Source organism: Hemicordylus capensis, chromosome 1, assembly GCF_027244095.1.
Source record: "Hemicordylus capensis ecotype Gifberg chromosome 1, rHemCap1.1.pri, whole genome shotgun sequence".
NCBI lineage: Eukaryota > Metazoa > Chordata > Lepidosauria > Squamata > Cordylidae > Hemicordylus > Hemicordylus capensis.
In genome coordinates, this window is record NC_069657.1 from 264,875,509 (window position 1) to 264,894,085 (window position 18,577).

An 18,577-nucleotide genomic window follows, 5' to 3' on the forward strand; every position below is an offset into this window, starting at 1 on the left:
AACTGGAGGGCTGATGTTATGCACTCCTGTTCTATAGCCTCAGTATTGCATCAGTAGCACTGCAACATCTGGTTGTTGTTTTTTAAAAGAGAGAACTAGAAGATATGAAGAAGGAGAAGGAAACTGTTTGAGAGTATGTCTACATCACCGATGCATATTGGTTTTAAACAAGTTAAATTGTCACGACTCGCATCCCCACCCCTCCATCCCCAACCCTGGGAATCATAGTATGGTGTAGGTGGTAAGAATTATTTGTTATAGATGTCTTCACACCCACCTTCTGAGCCACAGTTCATAAGGTTTTCTAAGAAATGACTGTTAAGCTAGTGTGTCTGCAGTGTTAGGTATGTCCTTAAATGAAAAACAAAATAGAGTGACAAGAGAAAGAAAGAGAGGACACATTAAAAATGTTTTTTAAAAAAATTAAAACTGTGTCCTGTATTGGAGCCTGGAATTAATGATGGGCCTGGGGTCTGGAGAGGTGGGAGACTCCTGCCCTCTGAAGACATATAGTTCCTTTAGACTTCACCAATCTTTTATGCTGGTTTAAAAAGTACCTTCATGTTTGCCGTCTGCCCAACTCATTTGCTCTCTTCTGGTCTAATGGCAGCAAGATCATAGCCTTAGTTGACACCAAAATGAATATTTGCCGGAAAAAAACCTCAGTATATTTCCTTGCAACACCTCCTCACTCCCTCCTGGTGGTAAGGTGTAGGGAGTGCTATGTGTGTGTGCGTGTGCCTGGAAACTTGTCCCTTTGAACTCCCAGGCAGGGAGGGCAAAAAAAGAGAAGGGAAAACCTTTTCCAGGGAAAAGAAAAATCATCCCAGCAGCTTCCAAAACATCAGCAACTTGTTATTTTTAACTGTGAAGAGAGGAATTTGGGACAAGGGATAAATGTGAGATGCATAGAATGAGAGAGAGAGAGAAAATTAATGGAGATTTTTTTTAAAAAAAATCCAAAGGCCTTTAATGAAAGCTTGGGTTTGCTGATATGAAAATTAAAAAAATGCAAATTATTTCTTAGGGTGGAGGGAAGAGATGGAGCCTGTCTTTTAATCTTATAAAGGGAATTCATAGGCCACCCCAGGGAGAGTGTGAAGTAAGTGTTCAGTGATGTGTTGACTTTAATGCAGGAAAGAAGTCTGCTGCTGAGAGCAACATTAATCCTATGTCTGTGTTTGGTTTCCAGTTGTTTCTTAGTATCCTCCCTTGTCTCTGAGATGCAGGGCCTAGATTTAAAGAGGTGCGCTACATATTAGGTATTGGGCCGCAATTACTCTGCCAATTAGCCAGTGGCCAATCTATTTTGCTACAAGAATAGTTCAATTCCCCTTCCAATTGGCTTTCTGAATCCTAGTAACACAATTAGTCCTACACTACACTGAGCTGGGGGAAAACATGTCCCTCCCCTCAAAGAGAAATACAAATGTGCTAAGAAAAACCTTCAAATTGTTCAGCATACTGGACAGCAAATATTGAAAACTGTAGTTGTTCCTGGCATGCATGAACTAGTCCCAGCAATACTCCAAAGAAGCACTAGGGCAAATATTACCATGATGCTCTTAAGCAATGAGGAGAATGAAGCAGGACAGCCAAGAAAGTTGCCCAGTGAATCTTTTCAGATAGGAACAGGGCTCAAACTTTTGTGGTATTTTTCATCTGGAAATAACTGCTCTCAGAGCTTACATCAGAGCTATGATATCTGCTGTTTTATTTTCAATCTCTCCCTTCATGTTTTCTAACTATGACACAGTATCCAGACTAGTTCTGCTCACACAAGAAGAACATTCTGCTCATGTAAGTAGGGGAGAGGAGCACAGAGGGATATATTTTCACGGTCCATAATAAAGTTGTGTATTATTGTTGTTGTTGTTTGCCAAATCAAACACAGTGATCAGGATCCAGATTTAGTCATGACTAAACACCACTGAAATAAATTGGAAAAGTTAGTCATGGCATTAATTTCAATAGGACTTCCTCATGACAAAAGTAATAAATGCCCATGGTTTTTAATGTTAAGCATTCTCTCTCATAGATTGACATCCCAGTCTTATATGAGAAGAGTGCTGGCTAACTGGAAGAGAAGCCTAACAGAGGCAGTGCCTTTTGCCATCCCTCCCATCACCCTGTAACTGTGCTCCTAAAGTTTTTTTCATTTTAATAAGAGGGGTGATGTTTCAAATCATTTGTGTACATATCTATGATCTAAATTGCCACTTCTGAAAGTATCTGTGGTTAAAGGGGCATTCATGTTGATCAGGCAACATGCAATTTAACCATTTTGGTTACTGTTTCCTCTCTGATGCCTTGCGATTCATAATAATCTCTTTCTCGTTGCTCCTGTTTTTCTGTATTTATATTCTCTTTTAAAAAATAAAAAATGGGCTTTACAATGTTTTTGTGGAAAGGATGTGCAGAAATCCCCTGAGAAATTTTGCTTGTCTTAAAGAAATTACTTTGGCTTCCCTTGGAAATTTTCAGAGGTTTTGTCTTGAGAGGAACTGTGAAATTATACCACTACATCATATATTTATGTCCTGCCATTCAGCAAAATGTTCAAAGCAGTTTACATAGAAAAATAAATAATAAACAAGATGGTTCCCTGTCCCCAAAGGGCTCACAATAAAAAAATACCCATACCTTTCCATACATTGTTTTTGTTTGTGCAAAGAATGTGCAGTGGATCAAAGCACGTGCATGCACACACGTGTACACACACAGAGATTGGTTGAGAAAGCTACCTTTTTGTGACATTACTTTAACATGAGGCCTCATCCTTGCAGCCATTCCTCAGGTCAAAACTTCCTTGGTGTTTGATAGCTTTCCCCAAGAGGTCATGACTCCTATCTTGAACTGGAGGCTGATTTTCAAGAAATTAGTATTTTCATCTGTCTAGACAGATTTCTAAAAGGGAATTCAGCAAATATGTTAACATGTAGAGAAATACAGCAAGTGAAGCCTTTTCCAGCATGAAGATGCCAATAATGAAGAAAAAAAAAAATCTTCCAGATGCTGAGATAGATAGATACTTTATTTACGGCCAATGGCCAAAACAATCTAGGTGCTGAATTTCTGCATGTCATGCAGCTATCAAAGCCACAGCTGGCTAGGCCTTGCAAGAAAAACATTAGGCCATTCTAGCTGTTGAGGAAGCAACTGCATTATTACTAGAATGTAAGCAAGTCCAGCATTACCATGCTAGGCCTGTAGGATCACTAGCAGTAGCAGGAAAGAGCTCAGAGAAGGTCAAGGAATGATCCCATGAGTTTAGCCTCTGAGGATTAGAATAATTATTGCCCACTACCTACCAGGTAGTGACAGAACATAGCATACCCTTCTGAGGTTCCCTATTGCCTTTTCCCTTCTGAGGTTCCCTATTACTGGAGTTACCAGGCAGTCCCTGTGGTCCATTGCAAGGACAGGAACAACACAAAGAGCACCTCTCAATATTCAGAAAGACTACGTAATACACTCCTCATGCACTAATGCCTCTTCGGTGCTGAAAACAGAGCTCTAGATATGTTCCCAGCTTCCAAAAGGACAGGAATCAACTTCTTGAAGGAAACCAACCTGTTTATTTTCAGAGGCCCAATTTGCACATAATGGGAAACTAGAGTTAAAGGAGCCTGAGGTTGACTTTTCTTTATGTCTGAATTCAAGAAACCGTCAGAAAAGCAACCCGTCAGAAAAGCAGTCCCGTCAGAAAAGCAACGCGATGTTTCCCTTCCCAAATTCTAATTTGAAACCTTGGGCTATAGTGAGTTTTGCTGCTCCTATCTGAGGTTTGCAGCTGCCTACTGTACATCTGCATTTTGAACTGCAAGCTGCATTGGCTGTAACTGGAGTTGAGGGAGGAAGCTCCTCCCTCTCTCTGTCTGTTATTGGCTGTTGGGGTTGTCCTTCATGCCAGAAGGAAGCCCACACAGCCAGTTCCACCTCCTCTCTGCAGTATCCTTGACTGCAGTTCGGTTTCTGTCTGTTTTGTCTGAAGGTGGATAGGTAAGCAAGGTGGGAGGGAGGGCAGAACTATTGCCCCATTGGACCCTCGGTTCCGCATTATGTGCAGATGGGGCTACAGTAACAACTGTTGTCCAGAGCCAGTGAGGCTCTTCACATGAGCATTCAGCTCTGCCTGGGCAGCTGGATTGGCCACCCACACAATTGCCTGCTACGCCACGGAGCCGGTAGGGGCAGCAGGGATCAGGGGCCACCTGTCCCCTGGAAGACCCAGAATGCCCTGCGTGAGTGTGTGGGGCATTTTGGGGAGCCCCCAAACATTGGAAGACTTGTTGTAGCCTTCTGGTCATGGGTCTCCTTATGAGTAGCCATGGTGCGGAGCTGCACCATGGCGACTCACAATCCGAAAAACAGGGTTAGCGGAGCGCTCGCTCTGCTAACCTCATTAATGGTGGGGGGAGGTAATTAGGTGGGCTAGCCACTGAGAGCAGCATGGCTCCCAGCAGTTCACATGTGCGGGGGAAACTGGGCTGGGTTCTCTTAGCCTGATTTCCTCCACGTGTGTGAATAGCCTCAGTGACTGACAACTAGATTAATGAAGTGCCCGTGCTATATGAGAAGTGGTGGTGCTGCCACTGAGTTCCTGACTAACACAGCACTGCTGCTTGTGTAGGGGCAGTTGTCATTGACATCCCCTTCCCCAGAATTATCTGGTGCCACCCAAAAATATGTCTCCGAGGGCTGTGCTACTCTTAGGAACATATTTTCAGATGAGACCGAGCACTTTTTGGGGAAGGGGAGGTCACTGAAATGTGCTACTCCCACCCCCCATGAGTGCTGGTGCCTCATTACCAAAACCCATTAGCAGCACTGACACTTTTCATGTAGTACTGGCACTTTGTTCCAGTAAAATTTCCCCCCACTCAGAAAGAACATGTTTATATGGCAAATACAAATACAATAAATATGTATATACCACTTTTCAACAAAAGTTCCCAAAGTGGTTTACACACACACACACACACACACACACACACACACACACACACACACACACACACCTGTCCCCAAAAGGCTCACAATCTTAAAAACCAAAACCCAAGGTAGACACCAGCAACAGCCACTGGAGGGATGCTGTGCTGGGGTTGGACAGGGCCAGTTGCTTTCCCCCTGCTAAATAAAGCGAATCACCACTTTAAAAATGTGTCTCTTTGCTCAATTAGCATGGCCCCATATCAGAATCACCCTGCATGTAGGAAGATTATGCACCAAGGGAAAAGCTTTGGTTCTCCTTCTGAAGGTGTGAATCAGCCTAAAAATCCACCTGTCCTCCTCATCTTCTCATCTATTGGCACACTGGGCCTTCTAGCTCATTACTGCTGCAGCATGGCTAGTCAGATAATGCAAGGTGACCTGTAAGGGCTGCTGCTTGGTTCTGCTCTCTTTATGACATCAACTTCTGCTCCACCCACTTGTCTTGGTATCAGACAAGGTTCCCTGGAATCCTTAAAGATCAAGCAGGGGATGATGATGATCGCTATCTGTTGCTGTTTGCTCTCAGCCACCTGTTCTTAAAAATATTCTGCCTCTGAACATGGAGATTCCAGCTCTCTTTGTTAATTGGCAAACCTTTGATTTAACCTTACCACCATTCTGTTGATTGGTTTGTTTGTAGTAAAGTAATAACTCCATTAAACACTCAGTTACCAGAATGATAAATGGTACTTATGTCCAGGGCACAATTCTACATTTCAGGTTCAAATCCCACCGGAACCTTTGCACATCTTTCAAAGGGGAAAGGAAAATAAAATGTCCTATGTGATATATGTTTTTTTTTTCAGACCTTGAGATGGCAGTTGGTTTGCATGGTCTGTAAACACAACATTTGGTGTTTGAAATATGAATCCTATTTTGACCCACCCCCCACTCCTGTTTTCAAAGTGGGAAAGTAAATTCAATGAGGCGAGTCTCACAATCAGTGAGACTCGCCGAAAGGAGGTCTGAGAGGAGAGCAGGCTTAGCCCACTCTCCCTGCAGACGATTGCCCGTGGAGCTCTGGGCGGCCAGATTGGCCGCCCACATGACTACCGGCTCTGTCATGGAGCTGGTGCAGGTTGCGGGGATCGGGGGCCTCACGGCCCCTGGAAGTTCCAGGATGCTGGAACTCATGTGGGGCATGCTGGAGAGACCCCTGAGCAGCCTCCCGGCTGGGGGTCTCCTCAGGTGTTGCTGCGCCACGGATCTGTGCCACAGCAATGCACAATAAAAAAGATGAGGTTAACAGAGTGCTCACTCCATTAACTTCGGCTAAGGAGAGGGGTACTTGGGGAGGTTTGCTGCTGGGAGCCACGTGACTCCATAGTAGCACACAATCGGCCAAAATCGGGCTAGGCTCCCTTAGCCTGATTTTGGCCGATTGTGAGAATAGCCTCAATGTACTATTTCTCTCATGAAGTGCCGTTTTGGAATGGACTATTGTATTTGTATATACAAGATAAAAACCTGCTTAACTACAACACCCATTTGGAAAGGGAGTCAGTGGGAAAATGTAAAATGTATTGTAATGCTATTCACACTTTGGAGATTTAGAATGAAAATTGTTGTGCATGCTCAACACACAATGATACATTTCATGTTCAAACCCATTTTCAAGAGATCCAAGAATGAGCAAGGCCTCTCAAACTCTGTGCATTACTTATCTAATGATCCTAGTTAAAAGTAATGTGAGGTGATCTAACCAATCACTACGTCTTGTGGCTATGAATTCCATACATTAATTACGCATTGTGTGAAGAAGAATAACACATGTCTGTGTTCAAAGCTAATGCCAATCAATTTCCCTGATCCCTGCAGCCCCCTCCGGCTCTGTGACAGAGCCAGCCGTCGTGTGGGCAGCCAATCCCCCCACAGACCCTACAGAAGCTCTTCTCATGGATCGTGAGAATGTCTCTCTGTTCACTCTCCCTACTTTAGAAATTAGCAAAGGTTGTGAACGAGCTGTGAATACGCTGGTTGCCTGAGGACTGGCATACCCAGATGATATTTTCTACATTTAAATACCACTTATTTCCTAGGAATTTCATACAAATCTTACTCCTAAATATAACAGTTTACAGCATTTCAGGAATGCATATATTTTTACAGAGTTGTTAAATTGCTATCCAAGTCAGACATTTGGTATTCTACCAGCCAATTAGTTGTACTTGCAAGAAATGTTCTAGAGTTCATTGAAAATTTGATAAAAACTACTAACTGGTAAACAATGTGAAAAAATAAGCACTGTGTCTGTCAAATATATAGATAAAATTAATGGGTCTGCTAAGGTTACCTACATATTTATTCACACTCTCAAAAATGCCAGTGATTTGTAAAGCATGTTTTCCTCCTACGAAATGCTTGTTTATTTTTTCCCTAACACATCCTGTTCATCCATATGTTTAATTGGTTTCCTCTTAGCTTTAATTTCTATTCATTTACCTGGTGCTGACATCAGGCTCATTGGCAAGTAGTATTTTTTAAAAAAACATCAACTCATGAAGATGAGTTGAAAAACCCCTGCTAACTTTGCAAAGAGGCACCTTTTACTGTGGTGATTCTCTTTATTTAGCAGGGGGAGAGTAACTGGCCCTCTCCACCCCCAGCACAGTACCTCCAGTGACTGTTGCTGGTGTCTATCATATTTCTTTTTAGATTGTGAGCCCTTTGGGGACAGGGTTCCATCTTATTTGTTTGTTATTTCTCTGTGTAAACTGCCCTGAGCCGTTTTTGGAAGGGCGGTATAGAAATCGAATGAATGAATGAATGAATGAATGAATGAACGAATGAATAAATAAATAAATAAATAAGATCCTTTTTTAAGAAAGAAAGAAAGAAAGAAAGAAAGAAAGAAAGAAAGAAAGAAAGAAAGAAGGAAGGAAGGAAGGAAGGAAGGAAGAGTTTACATTATGTTATTTACCTTTCTGTTCTCCAGTGCTGAAGTGCATATGAGAGATTAATTATATAATAAATTATTTAATTCTGTAATTCAGTGCTTGAGTTTGTTTCTTTTTTCTATGTCTTGAAATTTTGTTACCAATTTTTTGCCCATTTATGGTTTTTATTTGACACTTAGGCCAATTGTTTGTGTCTCTTTGCCATCACCCCTTTGCAGGATGCTCTCATGTATGTCTGTGCCATTCATTTGTGTAAAGAGATGTATATGCATATAATCTTTGCTCATGAATGGGGTAAAACCAAAGGCCCATTCACATGTTATGTTCAACAGTGCTATAACGAATGTAATACACAGGTACATTAATTCACATGTTATGTTGAATGCAGGTACAGAAGTACAAGTGGACCTCATCATCCCTGGCAGTTTCGCGTATCCATGGTCGGGCCATGTGCACCTGACCTTGTTATCCGTGGGTTGAAAAGGGGCCCAACCTTCTACAGTTTCTAGGTGGCTGGAAATGACCTCAGAGGTCATTTCCAGCCACCATTTTGCTTATCGGAGCCATTTTGTGGCTCTTTCATAAAAATTTCCTCCTGAAATTTTTATTTTTCCCCACAGAAAATTGCACAATTGGGCGTTTTGAAGGGCACTGCTGGACAGATAGAAACCTGCAGAGCATGGCACGGTATGTTATTTCTCCAATTTCTGTCTTTTGATCACTTTTTTGCTCTCCAGAATAGAGGCGTATCTAGGGAAAATAGCGCCTATGCCAAGCACTGAATTGCGCCTCCTGTCCAAACATCTGACACCCATCTTTCAGATAACTTTACCGTAATATCAGCTGAAAAATACAAGTCAAGTTCATTAATCTTTTAATATTTCAAAAGCTATTTAGCAGTGGACCAAAAAATGCTGGAAAACTACAAATTTCAGTATGCTGCGGCTCATGAAATATCCAAATACTATGTGGAGCTGTACTTGGAAAACTAAACAGACGTGCCTGTCTAATTCTCTACTATGCATTGTAGCATCACCATTACATCAGTTTTAAAAATAAATGGAGAATCTGACTTTTCTCAGATACTCTGAAAATAATTAAAGGATATGCAGAGTAAACTGTGTCACTGCTTGGAATATATTCTAGTATTTCAGAAAGACAGTTAAAATGAGAGAAAGAGAGCAAGAAACTCCCAGTGGGCCTTAATACTAAGGATTTCACACTGATTCAAAGACAAACTAACCATTAATAGTCATATTATTAAGATATCACATTTAACTCACTTATCATAAGAAGCAAAGTAAGAGCAAATGAATACAATCCTAGCTCATAAGCTTCAACTCAGTATTCACAAGCCCCGATTCTCTGTACATAGTGCCAAACTGAATATGTGTACAGTGACTGTTATATTATTAAAAAAAAAATTATTATTTTTTAACCTGTAGCCCCTTTGGGGCACTTCCTATAGGCCGTGAGGGGGGGGGGTGTCTGCAAAGGTTACCCCTCCCCCTGCTGGCCTCTAGGGCCTTGCAGAGACCGTTTAAGCATGTGCAGTGGCTATTTTTTAAAATAATTGTTTTTTTAAAAAATGGCCGCTGAAAACAAAATGGCCACCGCACATGCTCAAATGGCCTCTGCGAGACCTGGCATGGCCTAGGGCCTCACAGAGGCCATTTGAGCATGTGCAGTGACCATTTTGTTTTTGGTGGCCATTTTTTTTAAAAAAAATAATTTTAAGAAATTGCACCCCCCTTCAAGTGGTGCCCAGGGCACGTGCCCTGCCTGCCCTACCCTAGATATGCCCCTGCTCCAGAAACCTAACCCCCCACTTGCCATTGACTCAATGTCTCGTTATCCATGGAAATAGGCGGGAACAGAACCACCATGGATAATAAGGTCCACCTGTACACTTCCTATCTGTACCATGCATTTGAAGGGCCTGTATCCAGGTTTACTTTTAAAATGAATCCAGGTATTGTCATTCGCACAAACATGTATGAGTGTACAAATATCTGTACACTCATAAAGCACAATGTCTGAATTGGGCTCAAGAGGATGAGAGAATTCCACATATACATCAGTGCAGCTGTGCCCAGAAAAAATGGCTGGAATGGGGTGATCTGGTTTCCCCTTAAAATAGATGTGAGCAATTAATTAAAATGAATGAATTAATGTAGGCTTTCATATTCCAGCCAGTTGCTTTTCTAAATTGTTTGTGCAGTGCCTTATTGGGTTGTTCTGTCTATGAAAATGTGTGTTCTGTGTGCACTGTTCCCTAAGGGTCGATTTAGACACCTGGGAACCTCATGGGGGCTATTTAAAAGCTCACTAAATGGTGTTTGAACTATATGGGATGGTGGTTGGCAATCAGGCTTTGAAGCCCAGTATTACCACCCCTCTGGAGGCCGCACAGTTCTAAGTATGGCAGGAAAGTAGGCTTTCCAACCCTCCAGGACTTGTCTGGAGGCTTCAGTAATTGACACCAATCTGCAGGTGACAGTTGAAAGCAATCCTAGGGATTTTAATGACTTGATACTGTGGGGAAAATATATGTGTGTGTGTGTGTGTGTGTGTGTGTGTGTGTGTGTGTGTGTGTGTTGGGGAATCCAGCAATCGCTTCAGTCAGAACTGGCACCCCTAGGGGAAATGGAGGGGGTCCTGAATGAAATTTACAAGCTCCATCCCATGATTCTCCCCAAAACAGATGAGGGATGGCCCCCTCTGTCTCACCTTGTAATTTGAGCACTGGCTCTGATTCCATTCTATCAAAATGTAATCAGTAAGCATGTGAATTGGAGGCTAGTTGAGAAAAACTTCTTTGGGGCTGGACTGTGTTTTCGGTTTAAGCCTTAGCTTGGTCATTAAAGCCTGTATGTTGAAATAGTAGTCCACACTGTGATGTGATTTCTTCTGTAGTGTTTTGGAATCATCAGTTCATGGGATGGAAGCCAGGATTTGAGGGAAAAGGAAGGAAATAAAGAAGAGATAAATATATGTTTTAAAATTGATTTTAATTTCATTAGCTGCCTGAGGTTCTTGTATAAGCTGAAAAGAAGGATACGAATAATCTCATAAACAAACACAACTGAACGTGAGTTTCCATTAAACCTAAACTCTGCAATAATTTGGCAGTTGTATTTATTGAAATAATACGTATTTTTATGCAAAGACTGGGCTTCAATTGATCTTCCTGCAGCTTGAAAGAATGGCAATACGTATATCTGTGGTTATCCTTGTGCTCAATTTATTATGCCACCAGTGAAAAAAAGCAAGGGGAAATAGGGCTTCTGTCACTAATAAAATGCTGCAAAAATGGCTGCTTAGATGGGCTAATTACCTAATTGACACAGTAGTGATACCTCGCTCAGTGTGAAGAACAATAAATCAGGCCCATGTTTTCCTTGTATCAAAGTTGGGAGGGAGGGCTAACTAGGCCTCAGAAATACTTACATGCAGCACACACAAAACACATAAAAGTTGCCATAAAACAGAAGAAGGGGCACAAAAGCCACAGGGAAGCAAAACACTTTAAAAGAAACAATAGTAAATTAGGTGTTAAGGATATAAAAGCCGGTTCCCTAACAATTTAATTGGGTAGCATGTCTGTTACTTACATTATGGTTGAGGGCCTCACAGTTATAAGTTCACACTAGCTCTCAAGAGAGAATGGTTGAGCTTTTAAAAAAATGTTTTTTATTGGCAGCTGATATTTTGTTGCATTAAACATGACAAGGTAATCAAGTGAAAACTGTAGGTAGCCTTAGAAATTATATTTTCCTCTTCAACTTTGCTTTATTTTTTCACAAGCCAACCAAGCAAGTGTTTGCAGAACACTTGAGTTCTATGTTGGTATCTGTTAAAAAGTTTCCTTTTACTTGTTAGACAGCAAATGAAAGTAAACTTTGAATTCTTTGATTTGCCCAGTGCCTGAATCCACCATTAGAGAGCAATGCACATATAACTGCCCCACTTCTCTGGAACCCCTTTCCCCTTCAGAGTCGTTTAGCTCCTTCCTTATCGATTTTTAAATCTCTATTGAAGAATTTTCTTTTTCGCCAGGCTTTTGCCCTCTAGTTTACCTACTTGGTTTTTTCTTTTTTGTTAGTTACTTTAGTTTTTAATTTAGAATGTAATTTTAATGCTGTCTTGCTTTGTATGTTTTTGTACACTGCCCAGAGTCTTCGGAGTGGGCCATATAGTAAATATTTCTAATAAATAAATAAATATAACATACATTCTTACGAATCCAGTGGGAGACGCAGAATATAGCTGAATGCTATGCTATACATATGGCTGTCACAGTTATGTTGTACTGAGACGAAAATCCATTTATCTTACATTTCTTCATGGTTGTTTGGTGCGGTTCACAGCGATAAACAGTCGGGCACATTCAAGCCCATCAACGAAATAGAAAGAGTTACCAAGTAACTCACACACTGGCTGGTTTCGGATAGGTGTGTGCAAGGAATCGCTAAGAGTGCTTTGGTTTGAGTTCAAACTGAACTTGAACTAAATTGCCGGGTCTGTGAGCCGGTTTGTTTGAACCAGTGGTGGTCTGGTCCTCCTGGTTCAATGGGGTCAACCCAGTTTGACTTGGTTTGGAGGCTTCTGAAGGGGAATCTGATAAGGATTCCCCTTTACAAGCATCGGGAGGGTTTTTGAAAAAGGGCAGGATGGGTGGAAGGTTATCTTACGTGCTGTGGCGGTGGCGCGGCTTGTGCAACGGCGGAGCAGTGGTGGCGGCTGCCCTGGGCCCTGCCGGCTCTCCTCTCCATCAGCACAGGCCAGCAGGGGCCTGGTTTGGTCCTCCGCGCTTGCTATTAGAGTGACCTCCATGCATGCGCGGAGGCCATTTGCGTCAGCACGCAAATTTGGGAGCTGCCACCAACCCACCACCACAGAGGAACAGCATGCCACAGCAGTGCATAAAGTAGCCTCCTGCCTGCCCCGTCTGCCCTTTTCTAACCCCCCTGATGCTTTTAAAGGGAATCTGGTAAGGATTTACTAGCTTCTTTACTAGCTTCTGAACTGGCTGAACCGATTCAATCTGAACCAGGCCCGGTTCAGCTCAAACCTGAAGCTGAAACCCTTTTTGGAGGGCCAGTCTGGTTCTAGCTCGAACCGGTAAAAATGGACTGGTTTGACTCAAACCCAGTTTGAGCTCGAACATGTTTGCACACCCCTAGTTTCAAACCTAATGTGAACCCATGGTTTCTCCTAACCATAGTTTAAAACCACACCATGGTTTGAACTACTAGATGTACAAATCATGGTATAGAGCTGTTTGTCTGCTTTGTTTTCCATCTGCTTAGGATTTCTCATAAATTTACTCTCTTCTCCATGGTATAGAATTTTCTTGAGGTAGAGCAACGCCTCTTTCCATGGGCCAATAGCCCTCTCACTGCAGAGCAATGGTTCTAAATATAGTTTTTTAATGGTCTATGCATCTACACAAAACAGCTAACAATAGTTAACAGAACTTTGGTTTGCAAACCAGCTTCATATTGTGGTTTCAGATCCTGGTTGCCTAGCCCCCAGCAAACCATGGTTTGTTGTTAAAACAAATTGAGGCTATTCTCATGACCAGCAAAAATTGGGCTAGGAGAGCCTAGCCCGATTTTTGCTGGTCATGTAAACCACTGGGATTGCAGGCAAGCCCGGTGCTTTACAAGCGGGTAACCCGTTTAATTGCCCTGCCCTTAGCTGAGGAGCAAGTGCTCTGCTAGCCCCGTCTTTGTGCTCGAGTGTTGCCATGGCGTGGCTCTGTGCCATGCAACTCACGAGTGGACCCCCAACTGGGAGGCTAAAAAGCAGCCTCCCGGCTCAGGGGTCTCTCCAGTATGCCCTGCAGGCTTGCTCAGGGCATGCTGGAGCTTCCAGGGGCCATTTGGCCTCCGATCCCCGCAGCCCCTGCCAGCTCCGTAACAGAGCCAGCAGTCGTATGGGTGGCCACTGTGGCCTCCCAGGGCTGCTTCCCTGCTCGTGTGCAGGGAGAGTGGGCTAAGCCCACTCTCCCCGCTAACCCTCCCCAGGAGGCTCCCACTGATCATGGGAACCGCTTACTGTGAGTTAATTCTGACATATGGGGCAACAATTGAAGTCTGTTTCTTCTGTCAATGAAAGCGTCTGCTTCCAATTTAGGTTAGAATAAATCAAGGTTGGTTGTGATGTCTGAACTAACAGATTTTGGTTTATTCTAATCTACTTACCTGAAATAAACTCCAGTCTGTAGCTTGCGTCTCCTCTTTGTGTGACCCTCAGGGAGGTGCTTCCACAGTCAAAGAGCATTTTTTGTGTTTTAATTATTTTATTTAAATTTGGTACAGATTTGCCCTGTCATTTTTTTCACAGAGCATGGAATGGGCCTTAGCTGACGAATTTCTCTGTGTAACTACTGATGCATATAAGTGCTTTCTTTAATGTATGTTGGACTGATATTTTATATTTCTTCATGTACTCCAGTGGCTTTTTTTTAAAGCCTTTAATCAATATTGTTGGTTTTTTTTAAAGCATACCAAGCATTGCTGTTTTAAAGAGTTTCCGATTAAGTAAGGAAATATCTTTGTTGGACCAACCTCTATTTGTGTCAGAATATTCACCTGCCAGGGTGTCTTGTCTGTTTAGTATCCCTACATTTTTGGAACCAACACAACATTACATTGTATAATTACCACATTATGGGCTGGTTCTCATGCTCAGTGTAATGCTGGTTCTACCAAAATCTGAGATTCCAGCCACATGCATGGTCTCATGGAGCATGTTGTGTGAACCTAGGATTTTTCAGTGATCGCCAACTCGGCATGGTCAAGCTGACCAAAGAGCCTGATTGCCGATCTTGGCTTCATGTTGGTTGTATGCTGAGTTGGAACGTTGCCAACCGGAGATCACAGAAAAATCCTGGGTTCACACAACATGCTCCACAAGAGCATGCATGTGGTGTGGGTTTTTTTGGAACTCACATTACATTGATCGTGTGAATCTATTTTACTGTTTTTAAAACAGGCATATTTCCACACATCCCAAAGCAATTAAGGGGATATCAGCAATGAAAATCAAGTTAATACGACTACCACAGTACCTAAGAGCTGATTCACACCTCTTAGTTTTTCAGCTTGGGTGCACAATATTGAACAACATACATGACAGGAGGACAGTTCTATCAATGGTTACTAGTCTGGTGGCTATAGGCTACTTCCAGTCTCAGAGGCAAGATGCCTCTAAATACCAGTTGCAGGGGAGCCATAGTGAGGGAGGGCATGCTCTCACCCCTTGCCTGTGGGCTTCACAGAGACCTCTGTGGAGGCACTGTGTGAAACAGGATGCTGGACTGGATGGGCCTTGGGCCTGATCCAGCAGGTCTGTTCTTATGACACTGCAAATCGTGGATGGTAGACACAGGCCTAACTATCTGTGTTTCCCTGTGATCTAAAAAGAAATGAAATGTGTAGTGAAACAGTGCTTGCATTTACATGTTCTGTTTCCCTGCAATCCCCCCCCCCCCAGTTTTATTGTGGAAATTGGGAAGCAGGAAGTGATCATGCTTTTCTGATTACCACTTACTATATGTACCTACTTCTTACTGAGTTGGTAAAACTGTAGTGACAATCACTCAAACTATAGGTAGAGGAGAATCATATATGAAAGAGCATTAAATCACGAAAATTCCCTGCACAGCTAGCACAATGGGGGGAAAGGTTAGGCTAAATGCCTTGACATGCTAGTTTTCTAGGTGGAGTGATTTTGTTTTCCCCATGGAAGAGCATTCTAATCCTCTGTATTTTAGACCTCTAGTCTGATGTAGTACAGCTGAGGCACAGTTTGGCCACCGGTGAGAAGCAGGCCACAGGAGCAGCAACTGGGACAGGATTCCTTTCTCCCCTTTCTCACGTTTATTTCAATGAAACCAGGACATTTAAATGCAAGGGCACCATTCATGATGAATGACACTGCATGTGTATGTGCCATCTAAACTTACACAGACCTGCACAAATTGATCATTTAATTTCTCAAACTGGGGGAAAAAAATTATATTGGGAACCCTTTAGGTGAGATGCTGAGCCACCATCTGTATTTCACAGAAGAGCCCAACCACCCTACAGGTTGGTGCCAACTGAAACTTTCTTCCCTTGGAGAACAGCATGCATGAGAGTGGGAGGAAAGCAATCCAGATCAGGACCATGGTGAGAGGCTGAGTTAAAACAGGGTTGTACAACTTGGGCCCTCCAGCTGTTGTTGGACTACAACTTCCATCATGCTCAGCCACAGTGGGCAATAGTCAAGGATGATGGGAGCTGTAGTCAACATCTGTAGAAGGGATGAAGTCGTACAGCTCTAGTTTAAAGCCCTCTACCCCTAACAATTGTCCTGGTCCTGAGGCTTTCCCGATCTAGCTGCTGTTTGCTAAGGAAAATGAAAGGATGTCAGCTTCTGTGATGCATTGAATGTTGCATGCCTTTCAGCCTCTCGCCCTCCCCAAGCATTCTCTCAGAGGGCAGAGGTGGCTGATAATGTCTGTGTGTGCATGACCCAGCTTTATCTGCTGATCAAGAAATAAGAGAAATTGTGTTGGCAGAGGATTGACATCATTACACGTTTTTCTCACAAAGCTGCTGCTACCGCTGTTGTTGTTGTTGATTTTAGCCCCTCTGTTTATTTTCGCAGGGCTAAACATTCAAGCTGGCCACGGTGGTGTTGTATTGGACTTCTGCTCAAATTAAGATTTCCAGAGACAGCTGCACAAATACACACAAATTCAAACGAACAGAGTAACAGGAATATATTGACTCTGTTCTTCCAAACGACCTTTAGATGTGAATCCGAAAGGATTGAAGAAGTAAGCTTAACACTTCTGGGCTTGTCTTTATGAGAGGAAAAAGCATGTTTTCCTACTGAGCAATGTTGATTTAAAATCCTACTCAACTTTAAACTCTGTTCGGCTAAAAAAACCTCTCAAACATTTACCTCTTTGCTGCATAGCAGACTTTAGGGATTCATTTATCCAAGCAAGTGGTTTATAATTGGTTTGCTACTGGATTTGCTATTAGAAGTCCCCTCATTACTGGGATCAGCAGCTGGCAGACATTGGCCCAAATCTGCCTGCTGAAGGGAGGGGCTGCTTATCAGTAGCTGCACCAGAGACAAACCTGGGGGTAGTGGTGGTGATAGGGGAACAGAAGCTATTGCAATCAGAATTCTCAACAGGCACTCCTTGGGGAGCGCGGGCATGCTTTCCTGAGCATATGGAACTCCATTTCAGACTTCCTTGCTTTCAGTTTGGCCTTAAACCCACTTACTTCTGGAAGAACCAAATTTTCAGGATCTCATGCCAATTACCATCAAAGGGACAGCTTGAAATTTGGAGTAACTATTTCTGTGCTCCAAGGGAGAGAATATTGGCTAGATTTTTTGTATCAAATACAAACATTCTCCGTACGTTTTCATTTTATATGGCACTATGGTACAGTTCAAGGAGGGGAAAAACAGAGCACACGAGGAGTAACACCACAACAATGTGCAGGGGAAGCAAGCAAAATACTTACCACAGAACCTGCTAGAAAAGTGAAATCAGATGTGGCTGATTATGCCAGAAAACTAGAAAGTCAGCTTAGTGATGCTATGCTAAGGGTTTGTCCACATTATTAGCTTACTTCAGTTCAGGGTTGTGGAGGTGGTTGATTTTTTAAATTAAAATTTTATTCAGTTTTCAAAGACAGCTTTAAATATCACTTAAACATCAAGTTTCAGCCCCACTTGGATTCCTACCCCTCTCTGTGTACTAATAAAGTGATCCCTTCAGGTGGGGGAGTTGTCTGGCAGGAAACCAGCAGCAGGGACAGGTTTAGGCAAGAAGGACGGGGTCAGCAGTGGAACTGACCAGCCCAGGAAGAAACCAAGGAAGTGCTGACTGAACTGTCGCTCCAGCAACCATCACATAGTGAATGGGCAGTTCTATAGTAGGCTCTGCTGGCCCACACTTCCTGTCAGCAGGGCCCTGATCTGGAGAATGTATTTGTGATGGCCTCTTTCTCTGAATAGGGCTCAGAGAGAGGAAGCCGCAGGCTACCAACTACGTGTGATGTGTTTCTGGTTCCAGGTTTCACTGTAAATGTGTCACTGCCTCTGCTGTTGAAGTACTGGGGGTGATGGTGGAGGGTCCCAGGCTGGAAATGGGGTCCGGTCAGGAAGCATTAGGTCCCCAATGTCCAGCCTCTCTGGTTGGGTGCTTTCTAGGGTGATGGTCTTGTCCTGTTGATTCCCCATAGTCCCGGTCTCTGCTAGGGCTTGCAGTGGGGTCTTGGTCCCCCTCTGAAGTTTGCATCTCTTTTAGGATCCAAGCCCAGGCAGGTTCTGACAGAATCTTCCTGCCAATTTAACAGGGGATCACTTTCTGTGGCTGCACATTTCCATTTAGTTTTACTGTTTATCTATAATGAATAATTCAAAAAGCCCTTCTGCTCATTGCTGATACAGAAACAATAGTTTGGAAAGGAGAATCTGGCTTTGCCAAGGAATTCTTGGCTCGACGATATGCCTGAATATAGTTTCTTCAGCGCTCATAGCTGCCTTGGGCACCTTATTGAGAAAAAGCTTCATCTTTCATCACCCAGACCAACGCAATTAAACTCTCCTGCTCTCCTTAAACTGTGGGGTGCCAATCTGTTTAATTCAGTAGACTCTCCCTTCCA

At 42.9% G+C, this 18,577-nt stretch overlaps 1 long non-coding RNA gene across 1 annotated transcript in view; it reads left to right on the forward strand.

Annotated features, from left to right (window-relative positions):
• Window positions 1-3,912: 3,912 nt before the first annotated feature.
• The window catches only part of LOC128352920 (uncharacterized), a 37,728-nt gene continuing 23,063 nt past the window's right edge, over window positions 3,913-18,577 (forward strand). Inside the window, exons 1-4 of the long non-coding RNA XR_008320722.1 lie at window positions 3,913-4,002; window positions 8,513-8,579; window positions 10,916-10,983; window positions 16,554-16,725. This is a non-coding gene — a long non-coding RNA (uncharacterized LOC128352920). The remainder of the gene's footprint in view (window positions 4,003-8,512; window positions 8,580-10,915; window positions 10,984-16,553; window positions 16,726-18,577) is intronic.